Below are 8,812 nucleotides of genomic sequence, written 5' to 3'. Positions count from 1 at the left end.
GGCCGGGCAGGTTGGCTGGCCGGGGCAGGCATCCGCTCTCAGCTTTCTCTTGCAGTCCGTGTGTGTCTCTTGCAGCCCTGTCCAAAAATGGACTGTTGTGGAGGAAAAGATTCAAACCCAGGAAACAGCAAATGCCTGGAAAGTGAAGTTATATCATGATGCGTCTAATGTAAGTTTCAAAAGAGAAAGCAACAGCCAGATTCGTGTTAGGACTCTGGCATCGCCGGTACATTCAAATGTCGCCACGGCAAACCAAAACACAGACAACCGTCGTCGTCTTCTGAGGCTGCGGTAAAGACCCAAGTTTCCAGATGGAGTGGCCAAAGCGGAGAGAAACCAGGCAGGGGGTTAGACTCGGTCGCAACCTCTGCCGCTCTGTATGTAGTTTTCCAGTTGATTCCCAAGAAACCCAAGAATGGTACCAGCACTTTGTGTAGGTTCTTGGAGCTTATTCCGCCGTGGCCCTTCGTTAACTTTCGTAAGGAGGCCTTTGCTGACTGCCCCATGGCAAGGGGTCCTTTCCTTCACAAATACAATGCAAATTACACGGTAACTGAATTTCCAAGACCAGTAAGAACCGGGGTGGTGTGGCCTGGCTGTAATCCTAGCACTTAGGAGGCAGAGGCAGTGGGGGTCAGGAGTTTAAGGCCAACACGGGTTATGTGAGACCTCGCCTCAAACGAACAAACAATGTAGGAAAAAAAAAAAAAAAAAAGAGAGGGGGTTGTATCATCCATGTTAATAAAAGTATAAAAAATGATGTATTTTATTTTACTCATAGATACCCACGATACAGAGTGAGTTCAAGGCCAGCCTAAATAACATAGTGCCTCAAAACAAAGAGCAACAGGCAGGCTGAGTAGAGCTCTTGTCCTGTATGAACAGTGCCATAAGTTTATCCCCAGCTACAGTCATATATGCCAGGGTGTTTTAAATATACTTAAAATAGTTCTAACAACTGAAACAGTATTCATTTTTCAATTATGAAAATTTAGTAAAATGTTAAGATTCAGTTCTCCAACTACACTAATGATGCCTAAGTACCCCTAAACCTAAGTACCCCTCAGGCTAAGTACCCCTAAGCTTAAGTACCCCTCAGCCTAAGTACCCCTCAGCCTAAGTACCCGTCAGCCACGTGGCTGGCAGCTGTGGGATTGGGTATCAACACTCCTGAGGATAGTTTCCTTATGTTGGAGTTGGAGAAGGGGATATCCCAAATATCCTTCAATCACACGGGGCTTTGAACACTGACAAAACAGAGCCACATCTTCTGCTTCGCTTCCTTCTCACAGTGTTTGTGTTAGGTAGACCAAATTTTGGTCCATCATTCAGATGAGCTAACTGAGGCTTTGAGCCAGATAACATCCAATAGCAAAGTAATTTAGTGATGAAGCACAGACTCCTGTTAGAGACTCCTCAACTATCTCCTTTTGTTTTGTTTTAAAGACAAGGTCTCACTATGTAGCTCTGGATAGCCTGGAACTATGCAGGTCAGGCTGGACTCCACCTCAGAGATCCACCTGCCTCTGCCTCTGAAGGGCTGAATCAAATGTGGGAGCTGGCTCTAGCTCCTTTAAATTTTTACTTATTAAAAATATATTTTTAGTTTAAAAATATTTGCTGTGTGTGAGAGTTTGCCTGTAGATATATGTATGTGCATTGTGTGCATGCGTGGTGTCTGAGAGGCCAGTAGAGGGCGCTGGGTCCTCTGGTGCTGGGGTTACAGACGGTTTGTCAGCCACCTTGTGGTGGGGAGAACTGAACCAGGCCTCCTGCAAGAGCAGCAAGTGTTACTAACTTCTTAGCCATCTCTCCAGTTCCTCTAGCTTCTTTTCATTTAGAAAAAAAAGTGTGTCTGTGTGTGTGAGCTGTGTGCGTGCATGCACGCTCATGCATACAGGTAGAGACAGAGAGGGAGTGAGAGATTGTTTACTAGATCATGTGCAATTTAACAGCGCTACACAGCTGAAGGAAAAAAAAAAAAAAAAAAAACAAACCGATTCCCTCTCCACATTGGCTGTTAACTGCCAGTAGCTGCTCAGCCAAGGATAGGACCTCGGTGCCCCTCCCCCTCACAGGAGGATGTTGACCGGTTAGATTTTGGACAGGTCTGTGAGCTCAATGTCATTTCATGTCCAGAAGACAATGTTTCACAGCACTCCCCCTCCTCCTCGTTCTTTCATTTAATTTTTTAATGTGTACACGTGTGTCTGAGTGTGGGTACACGTGACTGCAGTGCCTGAGGAAGCAGGAAAAGGGCGCTGGAGCCCCTGGAGCTGGAGTTACAGGTGATCATGAGACTTCCCACATGCACGTGAGGAGCCGGATTTGGGTCCTCTGAAGCAGCAGGAAGTGCTCTTCATCACAGCCCCAATTCTCAGAGTCCTAAATTGTTTCAGCCATCTCCTCTGCACTATTCCTTGTGCCTTCTGGGGAGAAGAAGAGTGCTGGAAGAGTGAGGGGTGCTGTACACTCAGGAGCAGTTGTCATAGCCTGTACCGTCTGAGGAGACTCTGAGCTCTAACCTACAACCTTAACCAACAACTCACAGGACACCAGAGGTTTCTTATCTATGGCCAAGGTTCCCATGTTGTTGTATGCATGGATTCCTCCTTATGAGATAAATGAGAAGGGAAAGAGAGACAGGCAATCAATGACACCCTAACGATGCTGTGGCACCCAGTGGGCTTGGAGCTCGTTTGTCACAGTCGCAGGTCTTCAGTTTCTCCATCTAGTAGTTCTGTTAAGAGAGACCTAACCAAACTGAGGGTTAAAATGCATCATGCATGCCAGGCAGTGGTGGCTGAGTTCCAAGGCATAAAGACTGGTTATGGTCAGATAAAGTAAGGGTTTTTAAAAAACCATCTCGCCAGGCGTGGTGGCACACACCTTTAATCCCAGGACTCGGGAGGCAGAGGCAGGTGGATCTCTGTGAGTTTGAGGCCAGCCTGGTCTACAAAGTGAGTCCAGGACAGGCAAGGCTACATAGAGAAACCCTGTCTCAAAAAACAAAAAACCAAAAATACCATCTCAGGCAGATGGTGGTAGCAGAAGCCTTTAACCCCTGCAGTCAGGAGGCAGAGGCAGGCAAATCACTGGGTTAGAGGCCAGCCTGGTCTACAGATCAAGTTCCAGGGCAGCCAAGGGCTACACAGAGAAACCCTGTCTCAACAACAACATCAACAACAAACTCAACCCAACAGCAAGAATAAAAACCCATCATGCATGTAAAATAGTCATAAAAGGCCAGATAACTTAAAATTAGTATATCTGGTGCTTTCAAATTATATTTAAATGGAAATTTAATAATAACATTTAATTAATTTAATTTTGTAATAGTTTTATATTCAAAGTTAATTGATAAAGATTGAATATGTTCAAGATATATGTAATGATGACATCACACACACACACACACACACACACACACACACACACTTATACATGTATGTAATGCTTACCAGGCCAAATTAACACATCACCACCTGTGTTGTACATCAGATTCCCAGAATATGGTCATCTTACAGCTGTTTTTTGTTTTGTTTTGGTTTTTCGATTTTTTTTTTTTGTTTTTCTTTTTTTCTTTAAAAGATTTTTTATTTATTATGTATAAGTGTTCTCCCTGTATATACACCTGCACACCAGATCTCATTATAGATGGTTGTGAGCCACCATGTGGTTGCTGGGAACTGAACTCAGGACCTTTGGAAGAGCAGCCAGTGCTCTTAACCTCTGAGCCACCCCGTCCTCTTTTTTTGGTTTTTCGAGACAGGGTTTCTCTGTGTAGCCTTGGCTGTCCTGGACTTGCTTTGTAGACTAGGCTGGCCTTGAACTCACAGCAATCTGCCAGCCTCTGCCTCCCGAGTGCTGGGATTAAAAGCATGCACCACCACACCCAGCCAGCTGTAAGTTTTGAATCCTTTGACCAACATCTACACATTTCCATTTTCTCTACTCTCCTGGACCTATCCCTGGCAACCGTGATTCTACTCACAGTTTCTTTAAGTTCAACAGTTTTAGATTCTTTACATAAGCTCTTATAGTATTTGTCTTTCTTTGTCTGGTTATTTCACTTAATTGATTGTTAAGGTTCATGCATGTTGCTGCACATGTCAGGATCATCTTCTTTTTCTGGCCAAGTAGTAGTCCATTATACATATGTACCATGATTTCTGTGTCCAGTCATCCATCACTGGACACTTAGATGGTCTGCATAGCCGGGTGATGGTGAGCAGTGTGCAGTGGGCATAGGGGACACTGCCATCTCTTATGGGCTAGGATAGTAGGAGAATGCTTGCCTGGCAGATGTGCAACATCCAGTTTGTGTCCAGAATCATATTGATTTCATTTCTTTTGTGTATACCCAGAACTGGGGTTGCTGGATCGTGCTGTAGTTTTTTCACTCTTAGTGTGTGTGTGCCTGCATGTGCACCTGTATGCTCATATGTCCATAATGCACATGTAGGCATCATCAGGTGACTTATGGGAGTCAGGTCTCTCCTTCCACCATGTGGGTTCCTGTAATCTCAATTTTCTTTTCTTTTTCCTTTTTCTTTCTTTCTTTCTTTTTTTTTTTTTTTTTTTTTTTTTTTTTTTTTTTTTTTGAGACAGGGTTTCTCTGTGTTAGCCTTGGCTATCATGGACTCGCTTTGTAGACCAGGCTGGCCTCTAACTCACAGCGATCCACCTGCCTCTGCCTCCTAAGTGCTGGGATTAAAGGCGTGGGCCACCACGCCCTTCAATTTTCTTAACAACTATATTTTATTATGAACTTACTAAACAAGCCTACCTCCTTTACAACCCGACTAACCCAAACAATAGGAAAAGGAGATTAAAGAACACAATAATGAAACACTAAGGCTATTGTTCTGAGGAACGATTGGCGTATTGATGGTGTAATCAACAGCTAAAACAATCCCAAATCCTCTCTCCCAGCCTCTTGCATTGGGCTCTTCTATATATATATATATCTCCTCCCAGAGTCGCTACTAGGATGTTTCAGCTGGCAACATCCAAGCTCCCCCACGAAGTGGTTCAACTTCTCAGGGGATAAACATCCTGCTCTCCCACAAGTCTGTTCCCCATCCAACACTTGGGATCAACACAAAAACATGCTCATCTCTCCTACAGGCTCCAGGGATTAGGCCCCTCCCGTCCTTAGCCTCCCCGGCAGGCTCCTTTATCACTGAGCTATCTTGGTAATGCTGTTTTTTGTTTGTTTTGAGGAATATCCATTTCTTTTCTTTTCTTTCTTTCTTTTTGTTTGTTTATTTGTTTGCTTGCTTGTTTGTTTGTTTTCGACACAGGGTCTCTCTGTGTGTAGCCTCGGCTGTCCTGGACTTACTTTGTAGAACAGGCTGGCTTTGAACTCATAGCGATCCACCTGCCTCTGCCTCCCAAGTACTGGGATTAAAGGCGTGTGCCACCACGCCCAGCAAGGAGGAATATTCATTTCTATTTTCCATAGTGCTTGTGCCAATTTTATTATTCATGTTGAATAAAGAAACCCTAAGGCATGGAATAGGGAAAGAATTATAACAATAAGTCATTAGTAACTCTGTACAAATGTGACAACTGGTGGCCTCATGATTTAATTCTTCTCTATACTTTCTAACAGAAATGCTATGAATATCTTACCTGGACAGCAACGTCTGTAGTTTAAATGCCTCTGCAGTGTCCTGCAGCTGCCTGGAACTTCCTAGAAAGCTCCTATTTTTCTGCAGAAGGACCATCTGGAGCCTGGCCCTTTCTTCCTGTTTGAAATCCAACCTTGATGCCAGAAGTGGAGTAGCCTCTTCTTTCTGAGGATCGAAGGCCCACGCTGTGCTGCTGCAGATGGCTGGGCAAGCTGTGTGTGGAAATTACAGCCGAGTAGATCAAAGTCCTGACAGGACACAGATGGCTCCCACCAATCTAGGCAGAGACTTAAAAAAGACACTGTAAACCGGGCACAGTGGCGCACACATTTAATCCCAGCACTCAGGAGGCAGAGGCAGGCAGATCTCTGTAAGTTTGAGGCTAGCCTGGTCTACAAAGTGAGTCCAGGATAGCCAGGGCTGCACAGAGAAACCCACCTCAAAATAAAAAAAGGCAAAAAAATATATAAACGAATCGATTAATTAAAAAGGTCACTGTTTGAAGTGTCATTCGGAATAGGGACATAAAGTTAAGTCATAGCAGAGCACTCTGAGGTTGGCACCAGCCGGGAGCCACTGCCACCCTTAGTCCAGAGGCTCCAGCTCCTGTGGCTTGGTTTGAAATCAGTGGGTTGAAGAGATTGCTCAGTGATTAGAGCACTTTCTGCCCTTAGAGAGGACTGGAGTTTGATTGACAGTACTCTGATTGGCAGCTCACAACCACCTACAACTCCAGCTCCAGGGGATCTGATGCTCTTTTCTGGCATTTTTTTCTAAGAGTACCTGCGCACACATGTGCACATACCACCCCTACACACACTTAAAATTGATTTTTAAAAGTCTTTAAAAAGTAAGAAGCTAATCATTTTAATTAATAAGCTATACTATGTAGCCCAGGTATATTATAAACTGTATCATTTAGATATGCTCAACAATTCTTTATGATATAATACCGTGATATCACTTCACACCATTTACTTACGGCGCATTTATCTAGAACATAGGCTCATGGCTGAACGTGAACACATCTGCCCTTCATGTGCACTATTAATCTGTGGTGCCACTTATTAAACTGTGTCTGAGTCCTTATGCTTTTAGTTGAGGGTTACCTATTATTTCCTCATACCAACCGGATGGGCCCTTGCTGCGTCTGTTTAAAATGTTTCAGGTAATATCTATGTTTTTCTTTACTCGGTGTCTTCTTGTCTCTCTCCTCCATTCTGCTGAACTTTCCCTTCTTTTTTGGGGGGTGGGGTGGGGTTGGGTGTTGGTTGTTTTTTTTTTTTTTTTTTTTTTTTTTTTTTGGTTATTCAAGACAGGGTCTCTCTGTAGCCTTGGCTGTCCTACACTCACTTTGTAGACCAGGCTGGCCTCGAACTCACAGAGCCCCACCTGCCTCTGCCTCCCGAGTGCTGGGATTAAAGGCGTGCACCACCACGCCAGGCTGAACCTTTCCTTCTTGCCAACTAGTCTCTCTTTTATTTTCGTATCTTGTGTGTGTATCCCACTGAATGCCAGTATGCCTTCATGGGTTGTGGGGGTAAAGGATCATGAAGAGCACCCCTCCCTAAGGAGCTACTGCAAGTTAATGGGTGAAGGCAAGTGTAGAGGAATTTTAATCCAGTAACATTGCAGCTCTGGGAAGGGATCACATCCAAAGACCTTCCTGGTCTATGTGATCTGGCTGGAATACAGACAAGCCCTTAGTACACACCGTTAATCCAAAACAATGAAGGTAAGGTTAGTTTATAGAAGGAAGCAGCCATGTTTGAAAGTGACATCTAATTGAGGAGCAGACAAAGTGATGAGCCAGAGAAAGATTTGACAGATTCGGATATGCCCAACTCTCATGAGAACAGCACAGAAAAGAGAGACTATTTAATAGCAGCCCAGGGAGGGAGGGAGGGAGAGAGAGGGAGAGAGAGGATAAGAGAGAGAGAGAGAGAGAGAGAGAGAGAGAGAGAGAGAGGGGGGGGGGGGTTTGTTTTGTTCTTGTTTTCTGAGAATTTCTTACCGGGACAGTTTTACAGAGACAGGTTGCACAGAGAACAAGCTAGACACAGGTGGAGACAGAAGGAGCTAGAGGATGAGAACAGAACATTAAAACCTATTTCCAGAATTAGTTTGAGACCAGGGTCTCTCTGTGTAGCCTTGGCTGTCCTGGATCACTTTGTAGACCAGGTTGGCCTGGAACTCACAGCAATCCTCCTGCCTCTGCCTCCCTGTGTACCGGGATTACAGGTGTGCACCACGGCACCCAGCTCATAAAATAAAATTTGAAAACAGAATAAAAACAGTCAAATTCTCCCACAGTTCTACAGAAGTCTGAAAACAAAGTGTCAGCAGGACAGAGCACCAACACAGGCAGTGCTCAGGAGGAAATGTCTGAAAGGGTAGAGGAGGAGGAGAGCCAGTGGCGACACCCCTAAGAAACCCGCATTTAAAAGGTTATAACAGAAGGGAAAAGGGAACTGGGGACTTGTTCTATGGTTTTGACTTTGAAAACTACTTCCACCTTTGTGAGCCTCCCTTTGCCTGTGCCCTTTTTTTTTTTTTTTTTTTGGTTTGGATTTTGGTTTTTCGAGACAGGGTTTCTCTGTGTAGCCTTGGCTGTCCTGGACTCACTTTGTAGACCAGGCTGGCCTTGAACTCACAGCGATCCACCTGCCTCTGCCTCCCCGAGTGCTGGGATTAAAGGTGTGCACCACCACCACCTGGCCACCTGTGGTTTCTTTTTAGGCAGTCCTCGCCAAGTTCCCTTTTGACCTCTATGGCTATTGGTATTTTGTTTCCTTCAGAGGCCGTCTAGAGTTCATGGACAATCTATTGTTCTTTCGAGCAATTGTCACGAAAGCTTGACCACGCGCTGTTCCTGGGCAGGGTCTTGCACACAGTTGTCATTTAGTAAGATGATAATTTCTACCGTCTTTATTATATCACTGCTGGTTCTACTCCTATTCCTGAGCTACAGGCCACTGAAGAATCAGTTGTAGAGCAAGAGGCTAGTGCCCAAGGGTGGCAGACTGTGTAGCCATCTGGGTGCTGGGAGTCCTCTGTAGGAGCACCAGTGCTCTGAACTGTTGAGCCGTCTCTCCACCCCCTTCATCTGTGTATCTTAAAGCCATTAAAACATTGAACTTGTGTGTAATTATAAATAATATAAGACAAGAATTTCA

This window comes from Acomys russatus, chromosome 31 (assembly GCF_903995435.1).
Source record: "Acomys russatus chromosome 31, mAcoRus1.1, whole genome shotgun sequence".
Taxonomy (NCBI): Eukaryota; Metazoa; Chordata; class Mammalia; order Rodentia; family Muridae; genus Acomys; species Acomys russatus.
Note: the sequence above shows the minus strand (reverse complement) of the source record.